The sequence below is a fragment of the Macaca mulatta genome, chromosome 6, assembly GCF_049350105.2.
Source record: "Macaca mulatta isolate MMU2019108-1 chromosome 6, T2T-MMU8v2.0, whole genome shotgun sequence".
Classification (NCBI taxonomy): domain Eukaryota; kingdom Metazoa; phylum Chordata; class Mammalia; order Primates; family Cercopithecidae; genus Macaca; species Macaca mulatta.
Genome location: NC_133411.1, coordinates 179,537,819 through 179,554,210, shown reverse-complemented (window position 1 = coordinate 179,554,210; position 16,392 = coordinate 179,537,819). Strand labels below are relative to the sequence as shown.

The following is a 16,392-nucleotide window of genomic DNA, read 5'->3' as shown; positions in this document are numbered from 1 at the left end:
GGAAGATGGTTGCAGTGCTTACTCATTTCAAGGGCACTGGATCAGTGGAGTGCTGCACTGAATATTCTAAGCACATGGCTGTGTGAGACACTGAACACTTCATTTCAGAAAACCTCCAATGCCCAGCCCCAGAGGTTGCTGAGGAAGTAACTAGACAGAATGTTCTTTACAGCCAGTTTGCAGACACTCACAGGCCGGGGTCAGCTGTGGGGCTGGCTTTGTCTGGTGGGGATGGTGCTTTGGCCACAACTCAAGTGCAAGACGGGCTGCTGTGGTCTGACTTTGTGGTGTAAAGTCTCTGGAGGATGCAGGACAAAGAACAATTGGCAAACTGTTAATTAGCTAAGCAGACTCCTAAAGACCAATGATTATAGGAAATAATTTACTTGGATACCCAAGTGAACCACGGAGAATCAAGTGCTTGCCTCAGAACTGATTGACTCTCCTTGTTAGTGCCTTCCTCTGTTCCTCCCTCCCCCTCTCTCTCACTCCCACCTCTTTCCCTCTTTCTGCCCTGCCATTTCTGACAGTTTCTCTCTTCTCTCATTATAGTAGCTCTCATGTTCCTATCTTATCTCTGCTCTCCTCCTTTCTCTCTGGAAAGAGAAATATTACATACCTATAAAGTAGGTTAATTTCATTCCTCTAATGGACTTTTTGTTCATTTTTTAAAATTTAAAAATTAGGTGGTGATCCTCCTTATGTCAGTACCAGGAATCTGCTCACTCTGAACACTAGTATCCTGGTAGTACTTTGTCCTGGGCACAAAAGTGGGGATGGGAAGTACAGGCCGGCAACAAGTACTTTCACTTGATCTGTAGAATAAGGGATGGTTTAAAAAAGGGAGAATCCGTTCATGTATTACTTTGTAATTGAATATAAATAAAAAGGAAATGTCATTAAAAAAATCAGACGAGTTGAATATTTTATGTTGTTCTTTCTCTGAAGAAGTTCAAGCCAGCTAAATGCAGTTGCTTTTACTCAAATTGGCCCTTGTTTCCCCCCAGAATCTATGATATGGAATAGAAAAAGTAAATTTAAAAATTTATCAGCTGGGCACAGTGGCTCACACCTGTAATCCCAGCACGTTGGGAGGCCAAGGTGGGTGGATCGCCTGAGATCAGGAGTTGGAGACCAGCCTGTTCAACATGGGGAAACCCCGTCTCAACTAAAAATACAAAAATTAGCTGGGCGTGGTGGCATGCACCTTTAATCCCAGCTACTCAGGAGGCTGAGGCAGTAGAATCGCTTAAACCTGGGAGGCAGAGGTTGCAGTGAGCTGAGATCGTGCCACTGTACTACAGCCTGGGCGACAGAGTGAGACTCTGTCTCAAACAAACAAACAAAAAGTTTATTATGCTGGCTATAATAGACTACAAAATACAAGCTATTCCGATCCTCAAATCTAGTGTGCCTTTTGCGCTGGATTTTAGAAGAGACTCTCTCAGCTACAAGAGTCTGGGTATTAGGTAGGCAGTTAGCAGAGTGGGATCTGGAGTCAGTCTTATTTTGTTGATCACAGTGGGGGTCTTCAGGCTGTGGCTAAATGGGAGGGTGGTTGGCCTGGGTTTGGGCAACTCTGGATGTCCCTTTGAGATCGGAAGTAATGAGAAAGCTTCTGACCACAGAATGTGTTCCACTCATTGGAGGATGGAAAGTATTTGACGTCCTCTTGCTGATCACACAAACAGAGAAGTCTTAGGGCCAAATTGGGAACCCATGCAGAGCAGGAGACAGGGTTGTTCTCATGGGCAAGGAGAGGCCAGAGGATACCCTTCTCATTTACTTTGAAGGAGGTATGTTCCGGGAGCATTATAAACTTTGATGATGTAAAAATGAGAATATGATAAACAGATTAAGTAGACAGAGAGAAGGATAGGAGAAGGAGAAGGATATTTCCAAGAAGGTGAGCAACAGACATTGTTTCAAGTCAACATGTAAGTAATTAGAGACTGTGTGCCATTTAAAGTGTAACTGTCTGCAGAAGAACTAAAAATAGCCAACCAAATATGGAGGTAGAAAGAGGATAGAGAGAAAAGAGAGAGAGATTTGTGGCTCAGGTTGTAGAGGAGCACATTTACTGGGAGATGTCAGGTCCTTGTGTGGCCAATGACCAGAGATGAAGGAGGGAAACTCCCGCTAGTGGGAGGTCAAGGCTGCTACTTCTCATCCTCCTTGGAATTGCAGAGAGAAGTTGACCTAAGCCTTTACATTCACTAGCCTCCCAGATCAATAGGTCTATCCATATCTGAACTTTTGTATTTTATTTGATATCATATTGTGGCAAATGAAGAAACATTTCCAAAGACCTATGTATTATTTTCCTAAGACTGTCATAATACATTACGACAAACTGGAGGCTGAGATTGGAGTGATGCTGCCACAAGCCAAAGAACACTGGAGCTACCAAAAGCTGGAAGATGCAAGGAGGAATCCTTCCCTAGAGACTTTAGACTCTAGGGGAGTTTGTCAAGAACTTGATTTCAAACTGGTAGCCTCCTGAACTATGTGAGAATAAATGTCTGTTGTTTTAAGCCACCCAGTTTGTAGTAGTTTGTTCTGGCAGTCCTCAGAAATTAATACAACTGTCATTCTCATTTCTTTATTTTATAAATGAGGAAAGAGAAAACTAGGGAGAGAAAGAGATTTGTCCAACCTCACACAACTGGTAAATGGCACAACCAGAATTGCAACCTAGCTCTTTTGATTCTCGGCCCAATATCTGTATACTGTTCCTAAATTATCCCTAAAAAATTGGCCAGGCGTGGTGGCTCATGCCTGTAATCCCAGCACTTTGGGAGGCCTTGGCAGCTGGATTACCTGAGCTCTGGAGTTCAAGACAACCCTGGGCAACATAGTGAAACCCTGTCTCTACTAACACACACACACACACACACACACACACACACACACGCACACACACACACGCACACACTAGCTGGGGTGTGCACCTATAGTCCCAGCTACTTGGGAGGCTGGGGGAGGAGAATCACTTGAGTCTGGGAGGCGGAGTTTGCAATGAGCTGATATCATGCCACTGCACTCCAGCTTGGGTGATAGAGTGAGATTTAGTCTCAAAGAAAAAAAAAAAAAAACACCCTAAAAAATAAAATAGGAATAAGATCAAGGGCCTAAGGAAGACTACAGATGGGTTCTTTGGAGATGTTCCACTGCTCTCCTTAGAATGATGGCATCACATAAGTCCTGGTGTATCTACTAGGAGGTGGTATTCTCTCTTTAGTACTCAAATTGTGAACAGAGTCTCCCATATCAAATACACATTAAAAATGGCATTTTGGACCATATGGTAAGGGCTCTAGCATAAGAGCCTATGTGTGTTAAAGACTTAATGGCAGACTACGGATCCCATCTGGAACTGGATTACTTGCTGAGGTACTTGGTGTACAGAACAGAGGGTGAAATTTTAGAGACAAATACCTCCACCTTGCTATTGCTGCATTTTTGGAAATTTTATTTAACTTCTCTAAATCTGTCTTCTTCCTTATATAAAAGGAATCATGATATTTAACTTCAGCATTATTTAAAATGTTTTCCTTAGAGCATTATTTTGAGGTTTGTATTAACTCATGTATATAAAAGCACTTAGCACTGTACCTGGCACATTGTAGGTGTTGAATAAATGCTAATTCCCTTCTTCTTCTTCACCTAGAGTTTCTGGAAATAGTTCTCAACATATGTTCTCTACCTTTCACCTTAAATCCCTTCATTGCTATAACATTAGATGAATGATTGATATCCTTTGTGGTAATAAAACAAAAACTGCAATCATGAGAAGTTAAAGCAGGGGAAGGAAGATGGATACTTATGATATGGAAAGGAAGAGTAGGGGAATATTTCTACTGCAACTTTAGCCTTATAAGAAAGTAGGAAGCTTGGCCAGGCGTGGTGGCTCATGCCTGTAATCACAGCACTTTGGGAGGCCAAGGCGGGTAGATCACGAGGTCAGGAGATTGAGATCATCTTGGCTAACACAGTGAAACCCTGTCTCTACTAAAAATACAAAAAATTAGTTGGGCCTGGTGGCAGGTGCCTGTAGTCCCAGCTACTCAGGAGGCTGAGGCAGGAGAATGGCGGGAACCTGGGAGGCAGAGTTGGCAGTGAGCCGAGACCATGCCACTCAACTCCAGCCTGGGTGACAGAGCGAGACTCTGGAAAGAAAAAGAAAGAAAAGAAAGGAAGGAAGGAAGGAAGGAAGGAAATAGGAAGCTGTTGCATTAATGTGCAATCTTAGGGGTAACTGCTCTGAAGCTCTGAGCAGGAATGGAACATGTTCTCTTGAAATCCGGTGGAGAACAGGGGCTCTGCTCAGTTGGTATTGACTGGCAGGTTGAGTTTGGATCTTCAGAAAAGCACATCTAAGGGACCAAGGGCTGGAGCAGACAGAACTTGTCAGATTTCAAGTGATTTTTAAGAAAGAAAAAGTTTTCTGAATGTGCTTCAGCTTTCAAAATCTCAGGGAAGCAGCGCCTTAGGGTCATAGAGTCACTAAATTTTAGCTAAAGCTAAAACACATCCTTACATACAGGGCTAACATGCTGAACAGTAAAGTGGAGCTGTTCTGGTTGAAGCAGAGCTGAGGGACTCACAGTCTGGCTGCTCGTCTCAACCCACAAAACTGAATTCAAAGAAACCTTTGGATCACTCTAGAATTCCAAGGAACAGAGATCTAAAGTCATCATAAGGAAACCAAGACCCAGAATTTTTAAAAAAATAACTTGACCAACATTAAACCGAGACAGATTACAGATAGGAAGTGGATTTCCTGACTCTTACTCCAGGGCTTACCTCATCTCACACTTCAGTTTCTGGTCTTCCCACTTTCAGCTGGTATTTTAGCTAGTCCTTTGTCTACAAATGCATTTCATTATTATGTACGGTTTTGTCATGTAGTACCCCTTGGAAGAAAAATTCTGTCTACACCATGCAGTGGTGGAAGAACATACATTGAATACACATTATACATACTTTGAATATACACTACTGGAGTTTGATCTTGTTTTATGAGCCCAATTAATTGCTCATGAAATTTGGAATCTTTCCTGGAGCCTAATTTTATGTGACAAAAATCATCTAGACAAACTGTGTTCTATTTGGAACAGTATCTCATAAGAAGGAAAAATAAAACTCTTTGTTTCTTGAGCTCCTTCACCGTTGGAAACCAAATCACTTTCTAATCCTAAACAATCGGGTTAACCTGGATTTATAACCCCATTCTCACTAAGAAAGGGAGCTGAAGTCAGAGCTGAGGAGGTGGCTTTGGAATAAGGGTTCTTATAAGGGTTGAGGAAAGAAACCGACATTTATTAAATGTGTTCTAATTGTCAGACACTGTGATTAGCATTTTACAAGGTTTTTACCTCCATATAATCTCCTAAACTTCTTTTAAAAAGTTCATCAACATAATGGCTTTTAAAAGTCATTGGCTTCCATCACAATATACATAGTCACCAGACAGCTTCAGAGAGAATTGTGATGTGTTGTGCTGGCCTCACCCATAGCTAATGATCCATCAAGACTCACATGCGCATAGGGCCGGAGCAGGAGACCCTAAGTCCCTGACTCCCGCACTCCCCTGGCGCGCCACATTTCAGCACGACGGACAGCGCAGCACTGGGGCTCGACGGGGGAGGCGGGGACCAATACCACGCTGTTTCAGCCCGGCTTTTTCAAATCTCTCGGGTCTCCGCCCTCATTTCCGTGCATTTTCGAAACGACTCTCACAGCAACCGAAGCCGGAAAAAAGCATTCACAGAAAACGGGGAAACTCCAGGGTTCGCTTACCGTCTGACAAGTCAATCAGCCCGAGGTAGTGCAAAAGTTTCAGGGAGGAGCACACGACCACCACTATTCCCAGTGTCTGGAGTCCTTCGGACTCGCCCTCTGCCCACATCCTCACAGCACCCTGGCGCACCGGCAAGCGCTAGGCGGTCATTCAAAGCCGGAAAACCAGGCTTCCAAGCCTCCCTTCCCGCTGTTCTCCTAAAGTGCTCGGTTTCTTTTCCACCAGTCTCCCTTCCTCTTTCTCCCTCCCTCCCTTCCTTCCACTCCTCCCCCTCCCTCCACCTCTCTCCTCCTCCTAGCTGGTAATCTCTATGTTTCATAGTAATATTTGCTTTTATTTCCTCTTTTCCCAAGGCAATTTCTCCAACGGTTTAACCAGTCCCTAATCTGCTAGCTGACTGTAACCATCACGGCAACGTCTCACGGCATATTCTCTTGGCAGCTCAGAGAAAACGTGTGTCAGTGTAGACCATTTCAAAGACATACAGAAAGAGCCCCACTGCTTTAGATCACAGATAGATGGAGAGATGAAAGATACTTTTTCAAAGGGACAACAATTTGCCAGTGAAAAACCTGACAAGCTGATCTGGAACATATATGGTCCCTGCTTTGACACAGTGAACTGTCCCTGGAAACTGTACCACCAGGAAAGCTATGGTAAACTGGAGTGCGTCTACAATTATATTTGTCTTTGGGGAGGTTTTATATTAGTATCAGAAATTATTAGATGGGTAGTCAGGCTGGCTAAGTCATCACTGGGCAGCACTGAGTGAGCAAATGTTCTGGAAATGAAAGAAAGAATGAGGAAGAAAAAGAGTGGTGCTGTCGGCATGCCCTAAACTTTTGGGCTCTATGGGGGAACTTTCCCTTCTTCCTACACTGGATTGTCAGCAGTGAGCCTTGGGGGAAAGGTGCTTGACGTGGGGAAAAGGGAAGATTGCACTCTCAGAGTCACAGAGACCCGTCCTTGGGCAAGTTCCTGGATCTCCGTGAGGCCCAGTTTCCTCTTCTTAAATAAACTTACCACAAATAAGAGAACTTGTGTAAAGTGTGGAAACAAAGTAGGCACTTCACAAATGCTGGTGTCAGATTTTGAGAATACATTATATTGGCAACACTGTGGAGCAAAGACACTCTTTTGAATAATTGGCAGGAAGGTAAATTCATAAATCAATTGTATATATCCATTTATTCAGAAATTCCACTTGTAAGGATACCTACATATGTGCACAAATATATATGTACACAGATATTCATTGCATCATTCGTTTATAACAGTAAAAGACTGAAAGAACTTACATGCTCATCAGTGAGAAAACTGGTTCCATAAATTATAGTGCATATATAAAAGGAGTACCATATAAGCCATTAAAAATAATATGGCACATCCATGTATCTTTCCCTGGAAAGATACTAAAAATATACTATTAAATGAAAAAAAAAACACCTAAGTTGTTTAGTAGCACTATTACCAATGTTAATGTTACCATTTTAATATTGGAAAGGAACACACACACACACATGCACACACACACACTGTCGTATCCATAAAATATTTCCAAAAGAATACACTAATAATTGAGCATTTTAGTTGCCTCTGGAGAGAACTGAGGAACTGCGTTCAGAGGGTGACTGTTGCTGAAATTTTCTCCTATGCATGTGCGTAATGGATTCAAAACAACAATAACTAAATGTGAATGCTGGCCTCTCCTCCCCTTCCTTCTTTGGGAAAAGGGAGACATAGTCTACATATTGGATTGAGACTCGGGAAAATCTTGCCTTCCCTGCTCTGTGTCTCTCAGCTCTGTTCTTTGTGTCAATCTTCATTCTCATTGATGTGTAGGCAGTGATGCCCTGGGGTCAGCCTGCTGCAGCTTGTGAAAGCTAATTGTTAAATTTTCAGGAAATCAGCAAGGCAGTTGTTAAATCTTTGTTAGCTTGAAATCAGCCATGGTAGGGTGTTGCCACCACAGAAATTAGCAAATGCTACAAATCAGTGTTTCTTCACCCTCCCCACTGTCTCTGAATTATCAGGATGCCACGCTACCATTCCAGATCCCATCTGCCCCAAAGAAAACCTGAGAAATTCACCTGCCCAGAGGTTTTCCTGACTTACTTTGTTTCCTCTCCTCTGGACCCCTAGCAAGTGTAATAATTTTTGGCATTCACATATCCAGATATGCGGAACTAAATTAGAAGCAGGAAGATGTCTATGTTTCTGATAAGTCAATACTTTGTTCTCTTGGCTTCTCTTAGCTGTATCTCTTCTAGGTTTCTACTTACTCCTTCCCCTCTCCCTACTGCTTCCTTTACAACAACTCTCTGCCTTATAAAACTCATGCTGTTCTTGATCTTCCCTCCTGTGTATTCTCCCTTTTTGCAAGCTCATGCATAAGCTAGGCAGAAGCTCTCCTCTCAGCCATTTTCCTGGGCTCTCGTCCCAAATTTTCATCTATTGCCCTTTTGTACTGCATACAAAACATTGCCAGTGAGGTCCCATCAACAGGTAATACTGAGCATCTGTTAGCTATAAGGTCAGGTGCCAGGAATTAGACTTAATGCCTTACTGCTTTCTGGTATTTCTGGGAAAGAATGATACAAGAAGGAGGAATAGTGGTTCCCACTTTCTGCTTTGCTGTTACTGTGTAAAGACTTAAATTCTTCCAAGAATTCTGACTTCACAGACAATTCCCCTTCTGATTGTCTCCCAGTCTTGAACTTTAGGAGCACCTGTGTCTCAGGTGAGCCACCTCGGTGGCAACCAGAAAGACTTACCTACTATTTCCTAGAAATGGTGAGGTGCCACTTCTTATTCCCAATAATGTCAGAAGGAAATCCAGGTCTCATAGTAGTGGGTGTCTGAGTAACAACCCAAAGTCTACCTGCCTCCAAAGTCTGTGCTGTCCTCATATGTCCCAAGCTGAGTCTGTGATTTGGCATTTGTGAAAGATACATGAATTGTTTATTAGAAAACCTACCTTCTCAGAGCTTGCAGTGAGCCAAGATCCCGCCACTGCACTCCAGCCTGGGTGACAGAGCGAGACTCCATGTCAAAAAAAAAAAAAAAAAAAAAAAAAAAAAAAAAAAAAAAAAAAGAAAGAAAGAAAAGAAAACCTGCATTCTTCTCACATCCTAATTCCATCAGAGCCACAAGGTTTCTGCACAAATCTCTCTACATGTAACCAGCTTTGAAATCTTTATTGACGTTCCATCCTTCATTTGATGGGAAATGTTTGCCCTAATTGGAGCACTCATGGAATCTACTTCACAAATTGCTTTTTACTATTTCCATATAGAGTGTAAGGTGAATATGTTTGTATTGGAGATGTGAGCCTGCATAGATTTTGATATTTCTCTTACTAAATTTGTCCCAAATTACTATTTTTTTTTTTTTTTGGCCAAGAATCTTCACGTTGTTGGTCCTCTTCAATTCCTTATCAATACTGACAGGCATTTTTTTCCCCCTCAGGTCCATTTGCCTTAAAGAAACAAAGGTTTGATGATTTGTGAAAAGGTTTCTCTGGGTGAGGATGACGTGTGTTGGGGGTGTGGGGCGTGGGATCGGGGAGGATTAGCTGACCTCATGGACCAGATACCTGACGTTTGGTATGATCCAGACATCATAAAAGACTGGATTCCAATTTAGGTCCTTGCATCTTGGCAAATGAATACTGGCCGTAGTCTGCAAGGTCTCCCGGGGTCTTGGAAACCAAGATGGTCACACTCACAAATGCCAAGTTTTTGACAAACAATTTTAGCTCTGGGTTTGAATTTTAGCTCTACCACTTACTAGATGTGTGACCACTATAAGTCACTCAAGCTTTTGGAGCCAGTTTCCTTACCTGGGGATAATATTGATATCCATAGCACAGACTTGTTACAATAACAAAATGAGATGATGCCATAAACTGCTCAGCACAGTCCCTGATACCCAGTGAATGGCAGTGTGGCACAGACGTCCAGAGCACACTCTCTGGGTCAGAAGCCTATATTGACTGTTAACTCTGCCTCCTACTTAGCTCTGTGACTATGGTGAGTTACTTAACTTCCCTGGGCTTAAGTTTTCTCACCTCTAAAACAGAGATATTCACAGTGTGTACTTCATAGAGTTGTGAGATTAAGATGAATTAGTAATTATGTGTAGAAAGAATAATGATATTAGTATAATTATTACTATTATTATTAACCATAAGCTCGAGGCAATAATGATCAGCTGGGCCCTACGGACAAGTCACATTATTGAGTAGGTACAGTCTGGAGATCTGGATCTGGGGAGAGGAAGGAGTATTATTTCAGGTAGGGGAATCAGACTTCCTCTGGAAATTGCTGGGTGCATGAACTTCAATTCTCCAGCCACAAATCTTTCTTCCAGGTAAATGTTTTCAGCTGAGTATGATTTGTTTTTGCTTAAACTTCACTTGAGTATCAGCCTCTAGCAGTCACAAAATCAAATGCAATTTTAGCTAGCTACTTCTGCTGCTCTCAGCTTGCTTGTTGCTGTGTAACCTGAAGTAAATGGAGAGGCCCCGTGGTGCAATGTCCCACAAGATCGGAGCAGTTCACTTAGTTATCTGAAAACACATGTGCAGTACGACATCCATGTGCCCTTGACTCAACAGGGCTTGCTGCAGCCACGGGGGCTTTCTGACCGGTTCTCCTCGTAAGGTACTGTCTAAACCTCATTTGGACAAACTAATTTGATAGGGGCCTCATTTTCCAGAATGTTCTGCTGCAGTTGGTATTAACATAATGCCAATAATTGCACTTGAAGTTTTCTTTTCTTTAAAAGGTGCAAAAGAGACGAAAGAACTCCTCAGAGCACCATCTCAGAGCTCCTGATTCTATCAGAAAGCAATTATTTAACCGCAAGATGGTTATGGTTCAGAGAGAAAATCATTACCATTCCCATCACTGACCAAAATGGGAAAATGATTCGTGTGTTCTTTATCTTAGCCTTTATCTTGGTGCCCTTTTGTAGGCACAGGATGGGTTTGTTTAAATTATATAAAGATAACAATTGCACAATAATAATGATATCTCTCTTCCTCCCTCCCTCCCACCTGTAATCCTTTCCTTTCCTTTCCTTTCCTTTCCTTTCCTTTCCTTTCCTTTCCTTTCCTTTCCTTTCCTTTCCTCCCTTCCTTCCCTCCCTTCCTCCCCCTTCTCTCCCTCCCCCCGCCTCCCTGGCTCCCTCCCTCCCTTCTTCCTCCCTTCCTTCTTTCCTCTTCCTCCCTCCTTTCCTCTCTCTTTTCTTAGATATTCACAGTCCACCCAAACTCTTGCGCCTGTTGGACACTGCAGATAGATAAAAAGTCTTACCTATTAGGAAGTTCACAAAGTCTGAAATGTCCTTTAGGATTTTCAATTTGCAAAGTTTTGTTTAATCTTTTACATCTGTTTGCATGTTGCAGTTTCTCAATAAATATTTGTTGAGAAAATACTATGCCACTCTCCATAATCAACTTTTGAATTAGGATACAGCATTATTCCTGTTTTACAGGTAAGAAAATGGGGGCAAAGAGAGGGAAGCTAAATGTCATCAGGATTTTCCATGGAGCGGGTACTGTGCTGGGCTCTGCACAGTTTTCTCCTTTATCTTAATTATTATAACCACTAATGATATTTTTAGTGGTGTCAACTTACAGAGCAATTTTATTTTATTTTAGAGACGGGGTGTTGCTCTGTTGCCAGGCTGGAGTGCAGTGGTGCGATCTCAGCTCACTGCAACCTCCGCCTCCCGAGTTCAAGTGATTGCCCTGTCTCAGCCTCCTGAGTAGCTGGGACTACAGGTGCGCGTCACCATGCCCAGCTAATATTTTTATATTTTTTAGTAGAGATGGGGTTTCACCATGTTGGCCTGGATGGTCTCGAACTCCTGACCTCATGACCCACCCGCCTTGGCCTCCCAAAGTGCCAGGATTACAGGCGTGAACCACTGCACCCGGCCATATATATACATATATATTGAGACAGGGTCTCACTCTGTTGCCCAGGCTGGAGTTCAATGGTGTAATCATGGTTCACTGCAGCCTCAGCACCCTGGGCTCAAGTGATGCCCCCACCTCAGCCCCCCAAGTATAGGCACAGGCAGCAAGTCCAGCTAATTAAAAAATTCTAGACATAGAGGTCTCACTATATTGCCCAGGCTGGTCTAGAACTCCTGGGCTCAAGCGATCCTCCTGCCTCAGCTCCCAAAGTGTTGGGATTACAGGTGGAAGCCACTGTACCCAGCCCAGAGCAATTTTAGACAGATGCTGGAAGGTTAAAAAAAAAAACAACCCTCAGCGCATCTAGCTCTCAGGCCTTCTTTCAGAATCTATCATTGGGAAGAGGTGTCATGCTTTAAGCAGCACCTTGTGGAATCCAGCAGGGCTGGCTCTCTATCCCCAGGGTCTGTCCCTCAGGAGTTAATTCTCAAAGTCAGGTCTGCTTATTTGATTTTATTGTCAGCTCCGTGGAGACTGGGGAGGAAGGAGGAAAGACAACTGGAGAGAAGCTTCCTGGTTTTCCCCTGGCATTTTAGAAACCCTCGGAACAATCACTCCAAGCGTTCTGGGAGATCAATTTTGGGAGGATCTCGAACCCTGCTTCCAGGATTCCGTGACCTTTGGGATAAATTTCAGAACCTACTCTCCCAAAATTTCAGCCTGCAGGGTCCATTCTTCATTCTCCATCTCATCAACATCCCATACTAGGGTTCCAAGCTGACAGGTGGAGATGTAGGTCTCTGCTTAAAACAGGCTGGAGAACAGGGGTTGATGCCTCCCAGCAGGGAGGAATAATGAGAACATTCATTAATGACTGCACCATGTTCCTGTGGATTGTCAGCACCAGTCATTTTTTACTTTGAACAAAATGTAACTGTTGTCAATGGAAAGCCATTTGCAAATAAAACCAGTGAGTAATGATATTTAGATATCCATTAACATGTTTCAATTTTTACCTTCTTTGTCTAGAAGGGATCAGAATTTCAACAGAAATTCCAATTCAATACACACATTTATAATCAAACCTGTGGATGTAACTTAACTATTAAATAGTTCCCTCCCTCCCTCCCTCCCTTCCTTCCTTCCTTCCTTCCTTCCTTCCTTCCTTCCTTCCCTCATTCCCTTCCTTCCTTCCTTCCCTCCTTCCTTCTTTCCTTCCTTCCTTCCTTCCTTTCTTCCTTCCTTCCTTCCCTCCTTCCTTATTTTCTTCCTTCCTTCCTTCCTTCCTTTCCTTCCTTCCTTCTTTCCTTCCCTCCTTCCTTCCTTCTTTCCTTCCCTCCCTCCCTCCTTCCTTCCTTCCTTCCTTCCTTCCTTCCTTCCTTCCTTCCTCATTGCTTTCTTCTTGGGAATAAATTGCCAGGTATGCTGCTAAATCCCCTATAATGCCCAGAACATCCCCCATCACAATGAAATATCTGTCCCAAGATGTCAGTAGTGCAGAGGTGGAGACAACCTGCTTTAGCGTTTATCCCAGGAATAGAACTGCTGTGTCACAGGATCTATGCACCTTTTACTAAGGATTGCCAAATTGTTTCCCAAAGTTGTTTTACTAATTTACCCCCAACCTAGCAGTATGTGTAAGAGCTCTCACTCACCACCCCCACATCGCCATTTTACAGATTAAAAACCTGAGGCTTTGAAGAGGGTGGAGTAACTTGGACAAGGGTATAGAGTGACAAGGACATTAACAAAGCTTTGAGAGTGACATAGATGTAATATCTCCCTGCAAGGACACAGCCAAGGAAGATAAATTCAGTCCTTCTATATAAGAGATATTTACAAAGTCTTAATTACATACCAGGAACTACACTTTACACATATCTTCTCATATCTTCCCCCAACTGTACAAGATAGTATCAGAGCCCACTTAATAGCATGGGCTTTGAAGCCAGCCAGAACAGACGTTAGGTCCCAGAGTGGTAATTCACTAGCCCTGTGCCTCAGGAAACTTACTTGAGCTTGCTGAGTTTCAAGTTTCCTCATCTGTGAAACAGGAACCATGGTAGACCTACGTCACTGTATCGTTGTGATAGAGATAACGCGATAGGCCATCATCAGCATCACCACTCTCACTTAAGAGATCGGGAATAGAGCCTCAGAGTTTAAATTGCAAAAGGTCACAGCTAGTAAGTGGTAGAACTAGAATTTGAACTCGGGTCTGTCTGACTCCAAAGTTCATCTCACTTTAACTGTGTCAAGTTGTGTACCCAAGAGGGGAGGACTCCCAGCCCCATCCCACCAGTTTAGACTAAGCGGGGTTGGGTGGGGACAGCATGTATGAATTACTAAAACTGGGAATTCATCAAACACTTTTAAATAACACATTTTCATGGTATCATGAATATTTAGTAACTCAACTAAGTAAAACAAATGTTGTCAAGATATCAGTTGCCTGGGGACCTGCTATAATAGATAGTCTGGGATGATCTGTAATTAGAATGTGGACTGCATGAAAATGGCGATTCTACAGATTCTGAAAACAACCTCTTCTCTTACAAATTATAAATATCCCCTTTGCCATATTATTACTATCCATCTGCTTCACCCTTGAAGACAAACCAACTAAAACCTATTGCCTAGGCAAAGATCACAGATTTTGAATTAGTGGTGTCAGAATGAACAATGCTTGCCTTCCTACACCCTGTTTGCAATCAAATCCACCAATTTCTCCTCTATTTTCTGCCCCCCTCCCTCCTGGGAAGACATTTGTCTTCAGAGGCTGGCAATGAGGCATTTGCCATTAGACACACTATGACATATTTTAAATATGCTCCAAGAAGCCGAGGCTAAATTACACTGGTGAGTTATTAAAAACAGCTCTCAGTGCTATTATTATTTATTGCATTTGCAACTCTCAGCAGCAGCTGATTACACTGCTTAATCTTGTATTTTTTAAAAATTCCCCACCCTGAAATTAATTCTCCCCACAATGAATAAGCAAGGTCAGCCACACTGAGCATCCTTTGGAAGCATTTGGATTCTGGGAAGGAATTTGATGGACAGCCCTGGAGCAGAACCTCAGTTTCTCCAGGGGAGGAAGTCCTTCACTTGAAATATGGACACCTCTTTTCTGAACCCCTTAGAGAGGGAGTTCTCCAAATCACAGGTCTCACCACGCTAGTCCCTTCCATGCTGTCTCTGCAGCTGCCATATGTTGCTGTCATTGAAAGACCTCTGTGATCTGGCCCCTGCCTCCCTCCCCAGCCTCATCTCTCATAGCCCCATGTCCTCATCCAGGACTCAGTCCTCGAAGTGACTTGTATTTTGTTTCCAGTGCCAGGCTCTGCCCTCTGAGCCTTTGCATATGCTGGTCCTCTCACCTGAAGTCCTGCCTCCACCCTTATTTTCTTGGCCAATACCTTTTCCTTCCAGAAGCAGCTTAGGGAATATCTCCTTAGTGAAGCTTCCAGTGAGGAATAGAAGGATTTCTTCACCACATCCATAAAACTGCACTCCTCCATCTATTGTAGCACTCAGCACACTGTATTGTCACTGTGTATTTGTGTCTCTTTTTTGTTATATTGTGAACTGCTTGAGAGCAACTGTAGTTTACTGTCTAAGCTTTACTGTCGAAGCTCCCAGCATAGGCCCAGCACAAAGAAAGTGCTTTGAGAATTAAGAGATCAAAAATAGAAGTAGTGTAGTAGTGCAGGAAGAGCCAAAGCTCTTGAATGAGGCATTTGTTCATTCACTCATTCATTTATTCAGCAAACATTTATTAAGCATCTATTATGAGCCAGGCTCTGTGCTAAGCACTAGGGACACAATGATTAAAAATAAATGGATCTTGTAATGGGGGAGACAGACATAACTCAAATAATAGCATAAGTGTATCATATAAGCCGTGATTAGTGCCATAAAGGAAAAATACTCAGGGCCATGACAGCATAAAGATAAGGCCCAACCCAGGCTGGAGTTTGTATGGCGAGTTTCATCAGGGCTGCCCTCCTTGAGGAAGTGATGCTTTAGCTAAGAGCTGAAGAGGAATAGCCATTAACTAGGTGGTAGGTGGGGCAAGAACATTTAAAGCAAAAGAGACAGCAAGTGTAAAGGTTCTGAGGGCTGTGGGGGCCTAAGTGCTGAAGAGGTGTGTAGGAATGAACCAAAGGTCAGTACAAGGACTGGGGAACAGGCAAGGGTGGAGGTGGTGTGCGACAGATCAGGTTGGGAGACACCCAGGGGCCAGGCCATGAAGAATATTGTAGACTGTGTTAAGGATTTGTCTAGCCTGGCCACAGTGGGTTTTAAGCAAAGGAACAACATTTTGAGTGTGTATGTGTGTGTGTTTTAAACCATCTGCAATGGAGAGAACAGAATGGGGGAAAAGGTACACAGAGATTGTGGGGTATGAACTTCCAGACTGCCTCAGAAGACACAGTGTCAAGGCGGTGTTAATGCCTAAAGGACCACAGGGAGGTGGGGAGACCTCCAGACGTCCTCAGGGAGATACCTGGACCATGTGTCAAGTTCACAGGCCTGCTCCAGATGTCCCCTTCTTTTTTGAATTTTTTTAAATTTTTTGGGACAGAGTCTCACTCTGTCGCCCGGGCTGGAGTGCAATGGCGTGATCTCAGCTCACTGCAACCTCTACCTCCCAGGCTCA

At 43.2% G+C, this 16,392-nt stretch overlaps 1 protein-coding gene across 3 annotated transcripts in view; it reads right to left on the bottom strand.

The window, feature by feature from the left end:
* The window catches only part of KCNIP1 (potassium voltage-gated channel interacting protein 1), a 232,720-nt gene that overhangs the window by 46,226 nt on the left and 170,102 nt on the right, over window positions 1–16,392 (bottom strand). The window contains exon 1 of one of the 3 annotated variants that reach the window (XM_077937440.1): window positions 5,803–5,821. The exons of the other annotated variants lie outside the window; for them this stretch is intronic. The gene's annotated coding sequence lies outside the window, so the exon portion shown is untranslated. Of the gene's footprint in view, window positions 1–5,802; window positions 5,822–16,392 lie in introns of those variants that run through there. 3 annotated transcript variants of the gene reach the window in all.